The 17641-nt window shown below is 44.6% G+C and overlaps 1 protein-coding gene across 2 annotated transcripts in view; it reads left to right on the top strand.

Moving 5' to 3' along the window:
* LOC101606456 (LIM domain containing preferred translocation partner in lipoma) overlaps positions 1-17641 on the top strand; it is a 681167-nt gene that overhangs the window by 46248 nt on the left and 617278 nt on the right. For both annotated transcript variants that reach the window (XM_004654280.2, XM_045149850.1), the window contains exon 2: positions 11332-11419. The gene's annotated coding sequence lies outside the window, so the exon portion shown is untranslated. The remainder of the gene's footprint in view (positions 1-11331; positions 11420-17641) is intronic.

Genomic DNA, 17641 nt, shown 5'->3' with positions numbered 1-17641 from the left:
ATACATCAGTAGTTTTAGCTGGCTGGATCAGTCACTGCACAGATTTTACTTACTTACTTACTTACTTACTTACTTACTTATTATTATTTGTTTTTCGAGGGAGGTTCTCACTTTAGACCAGGCTGACCTGGAATTCACTATGTAGTCTCAGGGTGGTCTCAAACTCACAGTGATCCTCCTACCTCTGTCTTGTGAGTTCTGGGATTAAAGGCGTGCACCATCACACCTAGCTCTAATTAATTTATTTTTAAAACCAGGGATCATATAAACAGAAATAGCAAGAGATTTGGATTCTTTCTAAAGGAGTATATGGCTCAGTACTCAGTAATATTAAATTTATTTTTGTCTTTTCAGCAGTTTTATTTATGTATTTATAGGGGTGATAGACATACTAGTGCTTTCTGCTGTTGCAAATGAACCCCAGGTATGTGGCTTTACATGGATATTGGAAAATATGAACTGGGGCTAGCAGGCTTTGGAAGTAAGTGCCTTTAAATGCTGAGCCATCTTCCCAGCCATGTTCCTTTATTTCTTGATAACACGTGGATGGCGGACATAGATGAAGCCTCTGCCACCTGTCTCTGAGCGGCCCGCCTCATCTTGTTGATGTTGGTGAAGGTTTTTTATCTGTTTGGTAACTGTGCTTCTAAGAAGTTCTTATTTCAGATTCCCACCTTTTCCTGCCCCAAACTACTACTGGGTGTCACGTGAAGCAGAATGAGGCTGACCAGCTACGTTGCTTAGCTCTTAGCAGCTGCATGGGGTGAGGAGCACAGAACCCACCAGGCCACAGGTGGCCAGCAGGGCCGTGCAGTGCCCTTCGGTGTCTGTGGAAGGGCAGCTGGGCCCATGACCTTGCTTGTGTCCCGCAGTAGTCCTCTGGTTTCTACTCTCTGAAGGTAGGCTCAATCAAGTTCAAACCTCTGGATAAGATAACTTGGAAAACCTGCTGTGATTTTCTTAGAAAAATCAGTGACTGATCTCTGTGGCCTTCGAAGGGAGAGAGAAAGTAGCGTAATGGTGCCTGTGACAGCAGTCGTTAACACAGCCCAGCGCGTGGTTGACACGTGTATGCATGCATGCAGGCATGCTTGACATTTTAGAGAATTGTAAGTGCATATGACGTGTTTTTATTACCAGGGGATACTTCTGAGCTCTGCATTATTTTTGAATAGTGCTTTTGTAGTTTCACATTTCATTTGAGTTTTGCAAGTCTTTGAAATGTGCAGAGTTGGAGTTTTCTACCCATACCCATTTTAAGGTAAGGAAAATTGAGGTTCACAGAGAAGTTGCCTGTTTGAAAGCTATGTGAATAGTCACATAGACCATTAAAGAGGATTGTTCTACTCCTCTCCCTTATTTAGTAAAACACAGATTGACAAAGCATGCTGTTTGTTTTGCTGCAGAATTTCCCTGTAGCCCAGGTTGGCCTTAAACTCACAGCAGTCCTCCAGCTCTCAACTTCAGCTTCCCAAGTGCTGAGATTCAAAACATGTACCGCCACACTGGGCCCTCAAAGAATGCTCTTAATATAGCCTAAGGCTGGAGATGTAGTTGACAGTGAGAAAAAAAAAGAGCTATAGAAAATTTACCCAACTTCTCAATGAAATGATGATACAACTCATTAATCCATCCTTTTACCCATGCACCTATCCACTCATTTAACCATGTTTTAAGAAATGCCCAGCTGAGCCATGTTTGTCCTTGATTTATCAACGTTAAATCAGAGAGACATGTGGCAGGTAAGAATTTAACATACGGTGAGCTATGTCCATGTAAAATTCAAACCGGGTTTCATAGGCTTAGTATTAAAAGGTTGTAACATATTTTATTAATATTTTTTATTATGTTGACTACTTAAGGTGATATTCTGAACAGATTGTACTAAGTGAAAGATGCTATTAAAATTTATTTTCTTTTCAAACATATGTCTGCTAGCACATGAAGAATCATGTGTGTGGTGCATATTGTGTTTCCATAGACAGGACCTGTCTAGAAGCCTAATATCTGGTAGAGGTGTGAGGCCCACGGGATAGGTAGGCCCTTCTCTGGGCGTGGATGACCCCTTTCTTTCCCTTCTTTGCCTTCATACTTGTCTCTTGGTCCTGCCTTCTCTTGGCCAAGCTTGTTTTTGTCTAATGAAAGCTGTGTGTGTCAGCACTGTTCTTACTGGCCTCTGTGGTCTTGTCACTGCTCACCAGCTCAGCTTCTTGACCTGTCTGGCCTCTCTCAAGGCATCTTTGCTGGCATTCCTCATCCTCACATCCCACAGACGTACGAATTGCCTTGTTGTCTGCCGTCTGCCTGTCATTGTGCCTTGGTGCTCATGGTTGTCTGGTTTGGCACTCCTGAGCTCCAGACTTACTTGTAAAATTGCCTTTGGACATTCCTCCTGGGAACCTTGAAGTGACCAGAGACTCAACAATGTCACCCAGACAGTGGTCTAGCTACGGTAGCAGCTCATACCCCTCGTCTACCTCCATTACCTCTGCTCGGTTGAGGCTCGTCTGTTCTGGAGTGCTTGGCATTTTCGACTGGCCTGCCTTTCCTGTCCTTATCCTTATCAGTTGCATTCTCTGTTACTTAAAATTCTGTTTGTGTCATGTTACTATGTTTTAAATTTCCTGATGTCTTCCTCAGGGGTCAAATCCAAGCATGCTTTGCATGTATTAGAAGGGAAGGATGCAAAAGGCAGTGGGTTGTTCGGCCCCTCCACCTTCCCATGTTGCTCTCGCAAGTCTCAAAGGCAACCCCGTGTCAGAGGCTTTGCTCCTCTGTCCACTCAATCGAGGTCCCTGGTACTTTAAAAGGCTTCGCTGTCAAGCTACCTGTGTCCCTCTTTATCTCTACTTCTCCCACTTTAGGTTGTTTGTTGGACTTGGCTACCTTTCCTTAAGGGCAAAAGTCATCCTTTTATTTCTGTATCCTCATTTCTAAAATAGGTGTGCATGAAATATTTGTTGAACAAACAAGTCCCAAACAATAGCAGAAATGTGGTATTGTAGGAGTTGTGAGGAAATTCTAGCCGGGAAGGAGTGTGAAGTGGGGAGAGAGTCCTAGGAGCTATGGGTGACATTTGAACTTGGCCTTGGAGACTGGTGGCCTTGGGTGGAAGTGTATAGAGTGGCCATCATCAGTGTGTCCTCTGGGGTCTGGTTTTTGTCCCTGAGCTGGGTTATATAACTTAGAAGTGCTTTTGTTCGCCGCACACAGCCGGCTTGGCAGGCAGGCAGGCACCCGAGCCCTCCCTGCGAGCTGCCTTGGAGGAAGGAAAGGCGGGATGGCTGCTTGCATTTGCATCTTTCCTTTGCCTCTTTCTGGATGGTGGAGAGGTGACCTCAGCAGCCAGAGACAGGAAGCAGCCAGATGAGTCATCTCAGGTCCTAATGAGGTGCATGAGGGACCCTTCCTGAGAGTGAGGGTCAGCTGAGGTCATACTTTGCCTGGGGTGAGTTTTGCCTTGAGGCTCTGGAACAGAGCTGAGCTAATTTTACCCACAGGAGCTGACTGTGCCGAAAGGCCGGGCTTCTGACATTGGCCTGATCATCCTGTGATGCCCAGGAAGCTCCCCAGGCACAGCTCCGTTAGGTCTCAGCTGCTCTTCCCTTTCCAGTCAGAGGCAGTTTTTCCATTAGGTGCGTGTGTGGGCAAGCGGGCTGTGAAAGGCTTTGGATGTGGGAAGAGGGCTGTGGAGGTCCGTTAGGATCCTGCCTTTCCCGCTCGGGCAAACTTTATAGTGTCTCCGAGTCTCAGTTTCCTCATTTGTCAGCTTAGACTTAAACGTGTGCCCTAAGATTGCTCCTAGCGTTCCACACTTGGAGACACTCAAGAAGTGGTTGGCGATTGTGCCGTCACTGCGCTAGCTCATTATTCACAGGACTTCTACGAGGTGTTGGCCCTGTTCTGCACATGGGGAAACATGAGATTAGGCGACTTGGTTGAGGCCCCCAGCAAGTTCTGACAGAGCTGGCAATTGAACCCCAGTCAGAAGGTGCAGGCCCCACACTCTGAACCACTATACTTTACAGCCTTGAGATGATAGAAACCTCTTGCTTCACATATTCCATGGGCTTAATGTTTACTAGGTGCTTGCTGTGTCTGAGGCCTCGGGCTCCAGATGTGATGTGTGGTCGTCCTGCGTGTGGAAGCCTGGGTCAGCGCACAGATACACAGGTGGTTATATTTTAGCATCTGATGTTGCGGGCACTGGCTGGGGTTTCTCTCAGCTCTTCTCTCATCTCATCTTCACAACCCCTTGGGCATCCAGGCATTCCTTTCATGCAGGTAAGGAAACCGAGGACCAGAGAAGTCACATTCCTCCACATCACACTTGCTCTGTAGACACCAAGCAGCCTAACACTGCTCAGTCTGCAGCCATGCTTGCATTTGTTCCTCCATCAGCTTTGCTGCCGCTCAGAGATACTGTAACAGAACCCACGTCCCCTTTCTGCTGATTGCTGGAGAGTGGGAGAAGCCAATGTCCATAAAAGATACATTCACTGGTGGGGAAAGGCAGATCTGAGTAGTCAAAACTGGGATCAGAGGAAACTTAAAGAAAGGGAAGAGTTTGACTATAGTTGGCTTATGCTGTGTTACTAATGGTGGCTTAGAACAACCAATGATGCTTATGGGTTTTCTGAGTCTTATATTTTAGGTGGAACAAAGAGGATTGCTTCTGTCTGTAAGGCCTGTGTCTGGAAGACTTGAAGGTTGGAAAACTTGAAGGCTGGGCAACTGGAGGCATGTGAATAATAAATGGAAAGACTTGAAAGGGAGAGTGGGGAAGAGGGAAGAGAGAGAGAGAGAGAAGGAGGAAGGGAGAGGGAGTAGAGAATGCACGTGTGTGCGTGTGTGTGTGTGTGTGTGTGTGTGTGTGTGTGTGTGTGTACACGTAAGTGTGCATGTGCTGTTGAGCAACAGGTTCCAAGTACAAGCTGTGTCACTCTCCTCCATTGGTTGGAGCAATCCCAAACTTACTGAGGTTCTAGAGGAGGGGAATTAAATGCCACATCTTGATACAGTCCGAAAGAAATGTTTTAGTGCTTGTGGGACATCAGTCTGATAAACACAAGTGTGCCATGGTCTCCTTGCTGCGAAGATGAGGACAGGACTGACATTTATGAAGTCCTAGGCTGTGGGCCTGCACAGGGCTAGATGGCTACGGACAGAACAAGGATGCCAGAGAGGTGCAAGTCTAGAAAATAGTCCAAGTAAGAAGCTTTCATGAAGAAGCCAAGCCAGTAATTACATTATAACTATGCTTTGTTTGGTGTGAATTGGTGGTTACACTGAGCATAAACTAGTTTGTGTAATTATAATTAGACCATTATTGCTGTTATGCCAATTCAAGAGACCTAGGACTATCACAATTATTATAGTAAAGTAAGATATTGTTCTTACCTCCACACAGGAAAGGGAGAAGGTCTTGGGTATAGGCAGGTATAGCCTTGGCAGAAAAGAAGTAGAGGGTTGGGTGATCAGGTAATTGGTCTATCTCTTTTTCTGGTAATTGGTCTATTTCTTTTTCTGTATGCATCTATCAGGCATAAGTCTGAGAAAGCTATTCCATAGAATTTAAGTGGAAAGGAATCAGTTGAGGAAAAGAGGTACCAACAAAGTTTTTGGAAGGATGAGAGCAAGGGTAGTCAAGAGAAAGCTACTGGGTGTCAGAATTGATTATATTGTTACTACTCATGCAGAATAGAAATGAGATTGGGGAACTACTGCTGAGATTTCTGAAACTTGTCCCACCATCCAGTAGCTAGGGACTGGGCATGGGATTGCCAAATGTAGTGGCTGATTGGCTCTGCCACTAGCAGCAGGGGTATTTGAGCTTCACTTCTGCCTTCAGGATATCACATAAGTATATCTCAGGGGTGGAGCCTCATTTACCCGCTTGGAGGGAATGTGGGAACTGTGGTTTTTAGCTATCTGCATCTGCAGTGCGGAAAGGGACTTTAGGGATTAGATGAACTCTGAGCCAACTGATGTATTCACCTTCTCAGAAAATATATATGTCCCTAACACATTCATTTTATATTCCCAGAAGTTGTGCTGGAGGAATGTGGCTTAGTGATTAAGGTGTTTCCCTCAAAGCCAAAGGACCCAGGTTTGATTCCTCAGAACCCATGTTAGCCAGATGCACAAGGGGGCACATGTGTCTGGAGTTTGTTTGCAGTGGCTGAAGGCCCTGGTGTGCCCATTCTCTCTCTCTCTTTCTCTCTCTCTGTCTGTCTCTGTCTCCCTCTTTTTCTGTCAAACAAATAATCTTAAAAAAATAAAAAAAATTGAGAAGTTTTTTTATCCTGAAATAATGAATGTTCATAGTTCATCTTCATATTATAACTGAATACAATTTAATATCTATTACTGAAACTTATTTATATGAAATTAATACAGTTAATATCCCAAAAGCATGGGCTGTTTACCTACTTTCAGATTGTGAATTGCATTCCCCTTAGTTTTGACATGAGATGTTGCTCACCATTTTCCAGTTTATTTTAAACTTTTCCTAGGCATCATGCCATAGCACAGTTGTTCTTTTGACATAATTTGTTCCCAAGCTTTTAATGAACAGTTATTGTTGGCCTGGCACTTACCTTGATTTGATAGTGTGGGAAGAGATTAGTCCTGGATTATTTCATTGGGATCCATTCTGGGAAGGGGAATACATCAAGAGCACAGTGAGATTGAAAAAAGGAACATCCTGATTGGTGGCCTACATAGCAGGCTGGCAACTCCAGGGGAGAGAGATCATTCTGACCAGGTGGAGTGAGGGCTTTACATACCAGTGACTGTGAATGAGAGGCCCTGCCATCTCTTTAAGAGTGTTAAAAATGTGTCAATGTTTTTATCTATCTATTTTTTTTTTTTGCTGTTGTCTCAGTCCTTGGAGGTAGAGCCCCCATTGGTATTTAGTGGTCTTAGCTAGGGAAACTAGATGTCCTGTAAGACAAGAAACACCACAGATAATGCTTTCTCTAAAAGGCAATCTGTTCCTATTGATTTCTAGTAGAACTTTAGGGATATATAGAATATGGATATTTGGGTTGGGGGCTCTAGGGGGACTAGATCAAACCAAGGGGACCCCATGAGCCAAGAACGTACTCTGAATAAAACAGAGCGCTGGGTGCCAGTAGGAAGAGTATTCTGTGGGAATGGAAGGTTGAATTCAGGTTCTGGAGAAACTTGTACTATCAAAGTCCTGAGACTTACTCTGTTTCCCATGGAATATTGGAGCAAGATCCTTGAGAACACACTCCTACCTTTAGTCTTACCACTGTGTACCAGGCATCAGTAATGTTGTTTAAAAATTTATTTCATTTCATTTATTTAGGGTGCAGATATGTATATCTAGAGAGAATGGACATGGTGGGGCCTTCACCTGCTGCAAATCAACTCTAGACACATACACCACCTTCTGTATCTGGCTTACAAGGGTCCTGGGGAATCGAACTTAGGTCCTTTGGCTTTGCATGCAAGTGTCTTAACCACTAAGCCATCTCTCCAGCCTCAGTAATGCTTTTGAGTGAATCAATGCCCAAGAGAAGTTGTGGTTTCTAGGATTTGGTTTAGAAGGCGCCTGACTTCTAGTAGCGTTGGGATCCTATGGTCCTGGGAGAGGCCAGCAGTCAGCATTGGACTTTCGGAAAACACACAGGAAGGCATGCTGACCTGCTATCTGCATACCATCTCCTCATCCCACTGAGAATGTGGTAGGCAGCAGTGGTAGGTGCCCACACTAAGGAGGGGAGCACATGACCTAAGGCTCTTACAGGAAAGTGGTATTCTTCTGTGGGTTTCCCTTGTGGCGCTCCTAGGGCAAGAGGCATTATGGGGGCAGACCGTACCGCTCACTTCTATGCTGTTGCATCTTGAGTTAATGGTTGCTTTTTCAGTCACATCAGCCATTTGCTGCCCAGGTGCCTGTGCTGAGTGGCTGCAGTTGTTCTTGGAAGCAGCTTGCTGGTCTGTGTGGTGACGGCCACCACATGGCGTTCCCTGTGCTCTGCTGTAGCTATGGGGTTTCTTTGACCTTAGTCATTGTTTCTTCTCTTTCCGCCTGTGGCTCTGGAGGTTGGGTGTGGAAGCTCAGGGACAGAATTGACCAAACATACAGCACGTGAAACGACACCTTGTTAGTTGCTCTCGATAGTTCATATCTGACATGTTTCGGGGGGAGAGAAAGGGGCATGCAGATGTGTAGGGTGACTTGATAACTCTCATCTCTTGGGTGGAGAAACTGTGGTTTAGGGAGACAAAAGGATTTTCCCAGGGTCATGTGGCGAGCTGGCCTTGTGCCACCACTGCACCTTTTAGAGTAGGACTTCAGTGCACACAGCTCCGAGGGAGAGTGCAGTGTGCCCATACCCTGAGACAAAGGATGGTATGTGGCCTCTGGCCGAAACCCTTACTACTAGCAAATTTGTAAAATGGGCAACAGGGTTATCTCTGATGAGAGATAGTTTGAAAGGCGAGACAGGGGCAAAGCTCCGTCAATGACAAAGAAATACGGAAGCATTTCTGTGTGCCATGATTTGGATGTTTATGGCCTGGTGACCATCAGGACCTTCTTTAGTGAAAGGTCAGTGAATGCGCTGCTGACCACTCCTCAGTCACAGAACACTCCCCGCCCATCGTGTGTGCCTTGCGCAGCGAGAAGACTATGCATGTGGTGACTTCTGTATTCTGTAGAGCATCTTGGGCAGGTGAGGGGAAGGTGGGGTTGTTCCCACCCTGGCTTTACAAGCAAGGCCACGGAAGCTCAGAACACAGACAAGATCTCGGGGGCCAGTCTGCTGGTGGTGTGGATGCCAGGACTGGGGATGCACAGACGTTCCTGTGACCTGGAACTGTGCTGTTCACCTTCACCATGACTTTCAAAGACTCCAAGAGTAAAGTTGAAGATTTTTTACAAATGAGCTTCAGAAGGTTTGAAGCACAACATATGTTTCTCTTAGTAATTCTTTCTTGCTGTTATGCTATTTGCTTAGGTCAAATATGTCCATAAGAGCCCTGGAGAGAGCTACATGCTTTTCTGTTTATAGACAAAGATACGCTTATGCATGGGATGATCACAAAGTGACATTTCCTGTAGCAGTATTCTCTGAACGTATTCAACTACTTCATTGTCATAAATGCTTTTTTAAGGTAGATGCATAATACTATTTTTAATTTTACAGATGAGAAGAAGTCTGAGGTTGAGAGAGATTAAGAAATTTGCTTGAAAGAACACAGGTCCTAGGTGGATGATTATATACATTTTCTAGTTTGGCCGTCTTTCTTTTTTAATATCCTGTCTCCATAGTATATATTACTTGTTACATTGCTAAAATGGCTTCACTCACACTGTGAAAATGGCTGGGACCTGAGCTGGAAGATACTTTGGAGAACTCAGAAGGCTGATGGTTTTCAATCTGTTCCCTCCCCCACCCCCACACTGCCCGCCACCCCAGTTTGTGAGACTCTAGAGTGGCCTTGGGGTTGGGGTGTCAGAAGAAGTGAGAAGTGGTGGGGCTGGGGAGGGGACTCTAAAAACAGCCTGCTGCTCCACTTCCTCTACTTTGTAAACCAAGCATCTTCTTCAGCAGCATTCTGCTGCTTGCAAAGCAGTTGGAAATCACTGTGTCAGCCCAACAGCCCTTGACGAGGAAGACCCGTGGCAGAGTGGTGAGGGTCCCAGGTGGAGATTCCCAGCCTGGGACTCCCTTAACCCTAGGACACTCTGAGAAGCACCTCCATTCACTCGCCTCCTGATCTTGGTGGGACGTCAGTGTTTAGTCCTCTTTTCAAGGAAGCTTGATCTGCCCAGTTCCCTCTGAGGCCAAGCTATGGGTGCAGAGAGCACAGGCTGCCCTGTGCACCTTGCTTAGACCAATTGCTTTTCTGTGGTGGTGGTGGTGGTGGTGGGGAGTGAAATACATTATGGGCCAGTATAATGTTACCTGGCTGGCCCAACATCTAAAAACTGTTTATCTAAGTACATTTAATTCCTGAGTGCTCCCAATGAGAAGAAAGGCAAGATTCTTGATCCCAAAACTGTTGTCAACTAGTTCTGGAGAGAGTTATGTTATATGAGTTGAATGTTCTGGCTATGGAAAGAGGATTCCATCTTCTAGAAGGAAGATGGATAGAATCTGGGAAATGGGAAAGAGGACTGACACAGGGCAATGCCGTGTGGAAATGCGGCTAGTCCTGGCGACTTGTATTTATTATCTCTGAGGCCTGAGCATTTATTATAGCTTCTTAAGCTTTCATTTCTTCAGGTGTAATATGGGAATGAGAGTAGTCCCAAGCTTGTCTATTATTATTGCAGTTAAATGAGTTAGTTTACAGACGTGCTTATAAAACAGTAAAATATCCAGCATAAACTCTCAGTACAGTAGGCTGTTACTGCTGTATTTGGCAGTGATAATTTTTTTTAAACCTCATTGATAACATGATCATAGATTTGCTTCTCAAAAAAAAAAAAAAAAAATCTCCAAAATTGGACTGGGAAGATGGCTTAGCAGTTAAGATGCTTGCTTGCAATACCTAAGGACCCAGGTTCAGTTCAATTCTCCTGTACCCACATATGCCAAATGCACAAGGTGGCACAGGCTTTTGGAGTTTGTTTGTGGTAGCTAGAGGCCCTGGAGTGTCCATTTGTTTCCTTCCTTCCTCCTTTTCTTCCTTCCTTCCTTCCTTCCTCTTTCTCTTTCTGTCTTTCTCTCTTTCTTTCTTTCTTTCTTTCCCTCTCTCTTTCTCTCTTTCTTTCTTTCTTTCCTTTCGTTCTTTCTCTTGCTGCCTCTTTCACTCACAAATAGATTAAAAAAAATTTTAAAAACGTTCAAAATTGTTACAAAATCAAAAACAAACAAACCAACCAACCCTCTGCTTTTGGCAATAGAGTGCGATCTCCTTGGCATAGAACGATTGTCTTCATCTGCCTTTCTGAGTTGCTTCTGTGAATCTCTGCCAAGCTGCATACCTCACTAGCAGCCTGAATGTCCTGTAAACTTGGTTCTAGGTGTTCCCTGGCACATCTTCTCATTCCCTAGGTTCAAAGCTTTCCTTTTGCCTAGAATTTCCTTTGTACCTTCAGGTCTGTCTACCTCTCCCTCTTTTAATATCTCACTTGAAGTCTTTTGTACCATGGAGCAGGAACTCAGAGAACTCACGGTGTTTATCATTGTCTGGATTCCACTGGGAGCCCTTTCTTTCAGTAGGAAACAGATGTAAAAACTGCCAGCCAGAAACCAGCATAGAGCTGTGTAGTCATTGGCCTCAGGGATGGATTTCTGGGAGTAGTGGGTCCCTCCATAAATGACAGTGATGTTGTTCTCTTCACAGGACCTGACGAGATTCCTGACAAAGTGTGTGTTGGGAGAGGCCTGACAGGGACCCAGACAGGAGCGGAGCCTACATTCTTGGACTTCCGGTATGTAAATGTCTTGTGCACCTGATTAGTTCATGCGTGGACCCTTCCTCAGTGCTATCTGGTAAATAGCTCTTTACGGTACATCCATTTTCCCCAAGGGCTTGTTTCAGCAAGACTGGGGCCTGTGATTCTAACAACCTGTCCCAGGGAAGACTCAAAGGCAATGTTTCCTGGACTGAGAACCTCAGGGCTTCTTCCAAATATCCATCTTCATTACCTCCTCGTCACCTAGCATTTGCTTTTAGTTCAAAGGAGACATGTTGTCTTGAGCCATCCTTTAGGCTTAAGATATGACTTGGAAAAAGACCTGACAGCTGTGCTGGGTTTTGAACTGCAAGTGTGAGCAGCATATAGACATAACCCTTTGGGACACCTAATCATTCTCCTTTAATTCCCAGGCCTTAGTGTCTCTTTGTCTTGTGAATGACCTCACTGCCTTTTGTATTTGTAATGGAATGCACAGTCATTTACAAGTAATCACATAGTAATCCCCTTACACTTTAGTAATGCCTTACCCTTTCCCAGAGAGCCTCCACTTTCATTAACTCATTTGATCCTTATAAATGCTCTGAGAGGGAGGCAGAATTGCTGCTTTAATCTCTAATATTCTGGTGTAGTAACTGAGGTGTAGGGAGTTAAATAGTTAGCCAGGGGTACCCTAGTTAGTCTGGATCAGAATTGGAGCTGGGATGTCAAGTCGCTATGCTACTTTTCTTACTATGCCTCATGTTCTTGTTTTGAACTTGAGAATATACTTGACCCCGCAGAGCCTCTGTTTGCCTATTGAGCATGTTGGGTGTACTATTGTTCCCCAAGGTAAATGTAAGTAGGGATTAAATGTGACTATTTGGGAAAGCAGTTAATGTATGGTGAAGCACTCAGTGAATGTGAGGCAACACATCATTAGTTCTTACTACATGATCCTTGAATTCAATTCTGGACGGAGATCCAGAATGTTGGTAGAGTTGTTGGGTTCTGAGGCTTCTAGCCCTGTGATAAGCAAATTGATCTTTCCACACTGTCTTGCTGTTCGAAGAATTGTGTTGATAAGACCTTCTTTTCCATACAGGGCTCTCTCTCAAAGCTTTTTGAAACAGCATGGTATACTGGGGACAGTTTTGGATCTGCAGGACTGGATTCCAGCACTGAAGCATGGGATTTGGACCCCTGAGTCTCGTCCACAAAGTGGAGGGTGGGGGCTGGGGCAAGGGCAGCTCTTTAGTTTTCCTTGAAGGCTGTTTTTCATAGTTTCTCATTGAACTAGGTCTGATATTGGATAACTGTAACTCCAGCCACTGTGGAGGTTGAAACACAAGGATCTCAAGGTCAATGTTGCCTGGGCTACAGAGTGACACCCTGCTTCAAAATATAAAGTAAAAGCTGGGCATGGTGGCACATGCCCTTAATCCCAGCACTCAGGAGGCCGAGGCAGTAGGATCTCCATGAGTTCGAGGCCACCCTGAGACTACATAGTGAATTCCAGGTCGGCCTGCGTACAGTGAAACCCTACCTTGAAAAACAAAAACAAAAACTATATATATATGGGCTGGAGATGAAGCTCAGTAGTATAGCACTTGTCTAACATGGCCAAGATCCTTGATTTAGTTCCCTACACCACCTATATCCTAAAAAATATTCATCTAGTTGGATGTAATAGGGTAGTTCTGGTGAGTGTACACTCTTAACAGTACATATGCAGAATGGTTTCTTAGTGGTCATATATTCGGAAATTCCCAAAAGAATGGATTTCCAGTTGGCAACAGATGCACAAGTGCGTTGTGGTCAGGACAGCAGGAGTAATTGTGGGCTGAGGGCTTGGGTAGCTCTACTTCTGCATACATAGTCACCTACAGGAATTCCCAAGCAGTGAGACAGGCATTGGTTGACATATGGTCAGTCCTAAGAGGCGGAATGAGGAGCAGGAGGTTGAAGGCCCGGGAGCCTGAGTTTGGTTCCATATAAGGAAACACTTTCCTGTAGAAAGATGGAAATAGCAGCTGCGGGAGGTCATGATCACTGCCTCATGAGAACCCCGCTACGCTGTGCAGCGCTGGGGGTAGGGATTCCTGAACAGTCCGTCGTGGTGCTCAGTGGTCAAGAAGAGAGAACACCATGTACGAAGAACACGAGGGGTCCCTTTGTGGCTGTGCAGGTTGAACTGTAAATGTTTGCAAAGTGGGGAGTTAGTGAATGAGAATCTTTCAGTTCAGATGATCATAGCTACCTGTGGCTTACTCCTTGGGCTTTGGGTTTTGTTACTCCCAGCACATCCCTAGGTAATATTTTTGATGGAATGTCTCATTTCTTTGCTAAATGCCTCTGCCATGTACTAGAAGGAATTCTGTGCTCCTTACAGAATGAAGACTATCCTTTTTCTCTCTTCTCAGCCACTTCCTAGACCTCTGGTATGTGGTAGAAGGTTCTTTGATCCTGTTGTCTTATTTTCATGGTTACTTATATTTGTGTTTGTTTATTTTAGCATGCAATAACTATTGTGTGTCGTATACCTGCTAAAATATAATGATGTTATCAAAATAACTGTGGAATGTCTGTTTGGATAGAGTATAGTTTTAGATAATTTTGGGCTAGTTGCCTAATTTGTGGATGAGAAACTGTAAATCACCGGGGAAGAACTGACCTGAACCACATTGTACAATCATGAGTGATTGCTTTAGACTGAGGGCTGGGGACCCTCGGCTCCTGACCAGGTAGGTGCCTTTGTAGCTTGAAGAGTGCCCAGGGTGAGAACCAGCAACCTAGTGGTACAGGCCCAAGAGCTATCAAATGGATTACAGTTCTGAAAAAAGGGCTCTTTGCACCCAGAACACCTTTACAACCAACAGTAGAACAAGATCATACCAACTTGTACAGCCACCTGGAAGTCAACATGTGGTGGTTGCGCTCCCTTCCCTGAGAAGGCCCAGGCTGCTTCACATCTCCTTTCCTTCAGACATCATCTCTCTCTCTCCCCTTCTAATTCAGTCTGGAGCCTTTTTATTTATTTAAGTTTTTTATTTATTATTCATTGGCAAGCAGAGAGGTGGGGGGAGAAGGCACCTCAGGGTCTCTTGCCACTGCAAATGATTTCCAGATGCATGGGCAACTTTGTGTATCTGGCTTTACATGGGTATTAGGAAGTCATATGTGGGCCAGCAGGTTTTGTGAGTAAGCGCTTTTAACCTCAGAGCCATCTCTCCAGCCCTGGCGTTAGTTTAGAGCACATTTATTTCTGATTGGCTTCACAAGTCCAAGTCAGTCATCAAACAGTTAACATTGCTTCAGGGTCAGAGTTAATTTAATTTAATTTTTTAAAAAAATTATTTTGTTTATTTATTTGAGAGCAACAGGGAGAGAGAGAGAGAGAGAGAAAGAGAGAGAGAGAGAAAAGGAGGGAGGGAGGGAGAGGGAGGGAGAGAGAGAGAAAGAGAATGGGCATGCCAGGGCTTCCAGTCATTGCAAATGAACTCCAGACACGTGCGCCCTCTTGTGCATCTGGCTAACGTGGGTTCTGGGGAATCGAGCCTCAAACTGGGGTCCTTAGGCTTCACAGGCAAGTGCTTAACCGCTAAGCCATTTCTCCAGCCCCAAAATTAATTTTAAATATTATACCAAGCCATTTCTTTCCCCTCACTTGACAACCATATTCTTCCAGTAGTCTGGTTGAGCCTGCATCTTCCAGCCTGATGTCTGTCCCATGAACAATTCATGAAGGGCTGGAGAGATGGCTCAGGGGTTAAGGCACTTGCATTTGAAGCCTAAGGACCCAGGTTTGATTCTCCAGGACCCACATAAGCCAGATGCACAAGGTGGTCCATGCATTTGGAATTCATTTGCAGTGGCTAGAGGCCCTAGGTGCCCATTATCTCTCTCTTCCCCTCCATCTTTCTCTTTCTCAAATAAATAATAATAATAAATTTTAAAAAGTCATGCAAAACCAACTTTAAAAAACATTTTTTGTTTATTTTTATTTATTTATTTGAGAGCGACAGAGAGAGAGAGAGAGAGAGAGAGGAGAGTGGGCGCACCAGGGCTTCCAGCCACTGCAAATGAACTCCAGATACATGCGCCCCATTGTGCATCTGGCTAACGTGGGTCCTGGGGAATCAAGCCTTGAACCGGGGTCCTTAGGCTTCACAGGCAAGCGCTTAACAGCTAAGCCATCTCTCCAGCCCCAAAACCAACTTTTTAAGGGACCCCCTCCAGCCTAAAGGAGTCTGGGAAGAGTTGTTTTAGGATCTGTCTACCATGGACTAGATGCCTGTCAATTGGTATGGGCCTGTCACTCATAATGCCACCTCTTTCCCATATTAATAAAATTAGTTTGTATTGTGCTATTATTGTTTTTAATAAAAACAATATTATGTAGGCTACTACTTTTTTCCAGTGAATTAAAAAAGAATCACTGCAAATGTACATTGTACATGCTACTGTGTCACATTAGGACACTGTCAGAAGTATCCATTTTATCCCATTTTATATTGTATATTGTAGATTGGTATTGTATAGCCTCTGAGCACATTCCTTCACATAGCCCTCCCTTTTCCTTTCTCACTTCTCTCCCTCCCATTACTCCCCTTAGTTCTGCTTCTGCTTTCATGTCATATATACTTATATGATTTCATGCTTTGTGTTAAATATAGAAGCCACAAACAAGGGGAAATGTATGGTATTTATGGGACTGGATGGCTTAACTCACTTGATATGACATCTTCAGTTACACCTGTTTTCCTGAAAGTGATGCAACTTCTTTCTGGCTGAAAAAAAAAATTTATTGCGTGTATATACCTCATTTTCTTTTTTTTTTTTTTTTAAATTTTTTTAAAAATATTTTGTTCATTTTTTATTTATTTATTTGAGAGTGACAGACACAGGGAGAAAGACATAGAGTGAGAGAGAGAGAATGGGCGTGCCAGGGCTTCCAGCCACTGCAAACGAACTCCAGACGCGTGCGCCCCCTTGTCCATCTGGCTAACGTGGGACCTGGGGAACCGAGCCTTGAACTGGGGTCCTTAGGCTTCACAGGCAAGCGCTTAACCACTAAGCCATCTCTCCAGCCCTACCTCATTTTCTTTATCCATTCCTCTGTTGTTGAGACACCAAGGTTGGTTCCATAGTTTGGCTAATTTGATTATTGTTGCCATGTTGATATGTTATATGATAGTGTTGATATGCAAGTATCTCTGTGGTATGTTAATTTGAAGTCTTTTAGGTAAATACCCAGGAGTGGTATAGCTGGGTTATACAGTAGATCTATTTTTAGTTGTTTTTTTTTTTTTTGTGGAATTCTCAAAATGATTTCCATAGTGGCTGGTTAGTTTACATTCCCAACAATAGTGTATAAGGGTGATGGTGTCCCCATCCTCCCCATCATCTTTCCCTCCCTTAATGGTTGCCTTTGGACTGGGATGAAATGTAAGTCTTACTGTAGTTTTAATCTGTATTTTTCTGATGGCTTATGAGGTTGAGCATTTTTTTCACATGTTTATTGGCTATTTGTATTTCCTGTTTTGAGAACTGTCTGTTCACTTCATTATCCCATCTATTGACTGTGTTGTTTGGTTTCTGTGTTTTGAGTTCTTTCCTCTGTCACATGTGTAGGTGGAAAAGATTTTCTCCCATTCTGTAGGCTGCTGCTTCCTAGTGTGGCATTTTGGACGTTCCTGTTCATATGGTGAACTTAAAGCTTTCCAACAAGCCACATCCTTGGCTGGGTGAGGGAGGCTTTCCCAGTGCAGGATAGTGTAAGGGTACGTAGAGCCTGCTTCCGTGGACGTTAGTGATTGACTGGCTCCCAGTGAGGAGTTCTGTCCTATATGGGGCATGTTCAAGTGCCGGAGGAGAGAAGGGTAATTTTTCTGACATCCTCCAGCCTGCTTCTCCATATTTGGAAATGTTTACCCACCGCACTGATCTATTGGAAGAGAAGGAGGTGACTCAGGGTTTGGGAGAAGCAGGATTTGAATTCTTATTTCCAGAAACCAAGTCAACCCCTCCCCCGCCCCTCATCCTTCCTCCTCCATGGCTCTGCCCCTTGTTCTGGAAGTTGAGGAGAGCATGTCTCAGTTCTAGTCCCCTTGGGCTTTTCGGACCACTTCCTTGCTGTGCTCTACCCTTGGTTTGGGCTTGTGAGAGAGAGCGAGGGAGTGCGAAGGCCAGCTGTTTGTGGGGTGACTGCCTGCGTGAGTACATCATTATTGCCCAAGCAATGGCCTTTCTGCCTGC

Source organism: Jaculus jaculus, chromosome 5 (assembly GCF_020740685.1).
Source record: "Jaculus jaculus isolate mJacJac1 chromosome 5, mJacJac1.mat.Y.cur, whole genome shotgun sequence".
Taxonomy (NCBI): domain Eukaryota; kingdom Metazoa; phylum Chordata; class Mammalia; order Rodentia; family Dipodidae; genus Jaculus; species Jaculus jaculus.
This window is presented reverse-complemented; position numbering and strand designations above follow the sequence as displayed.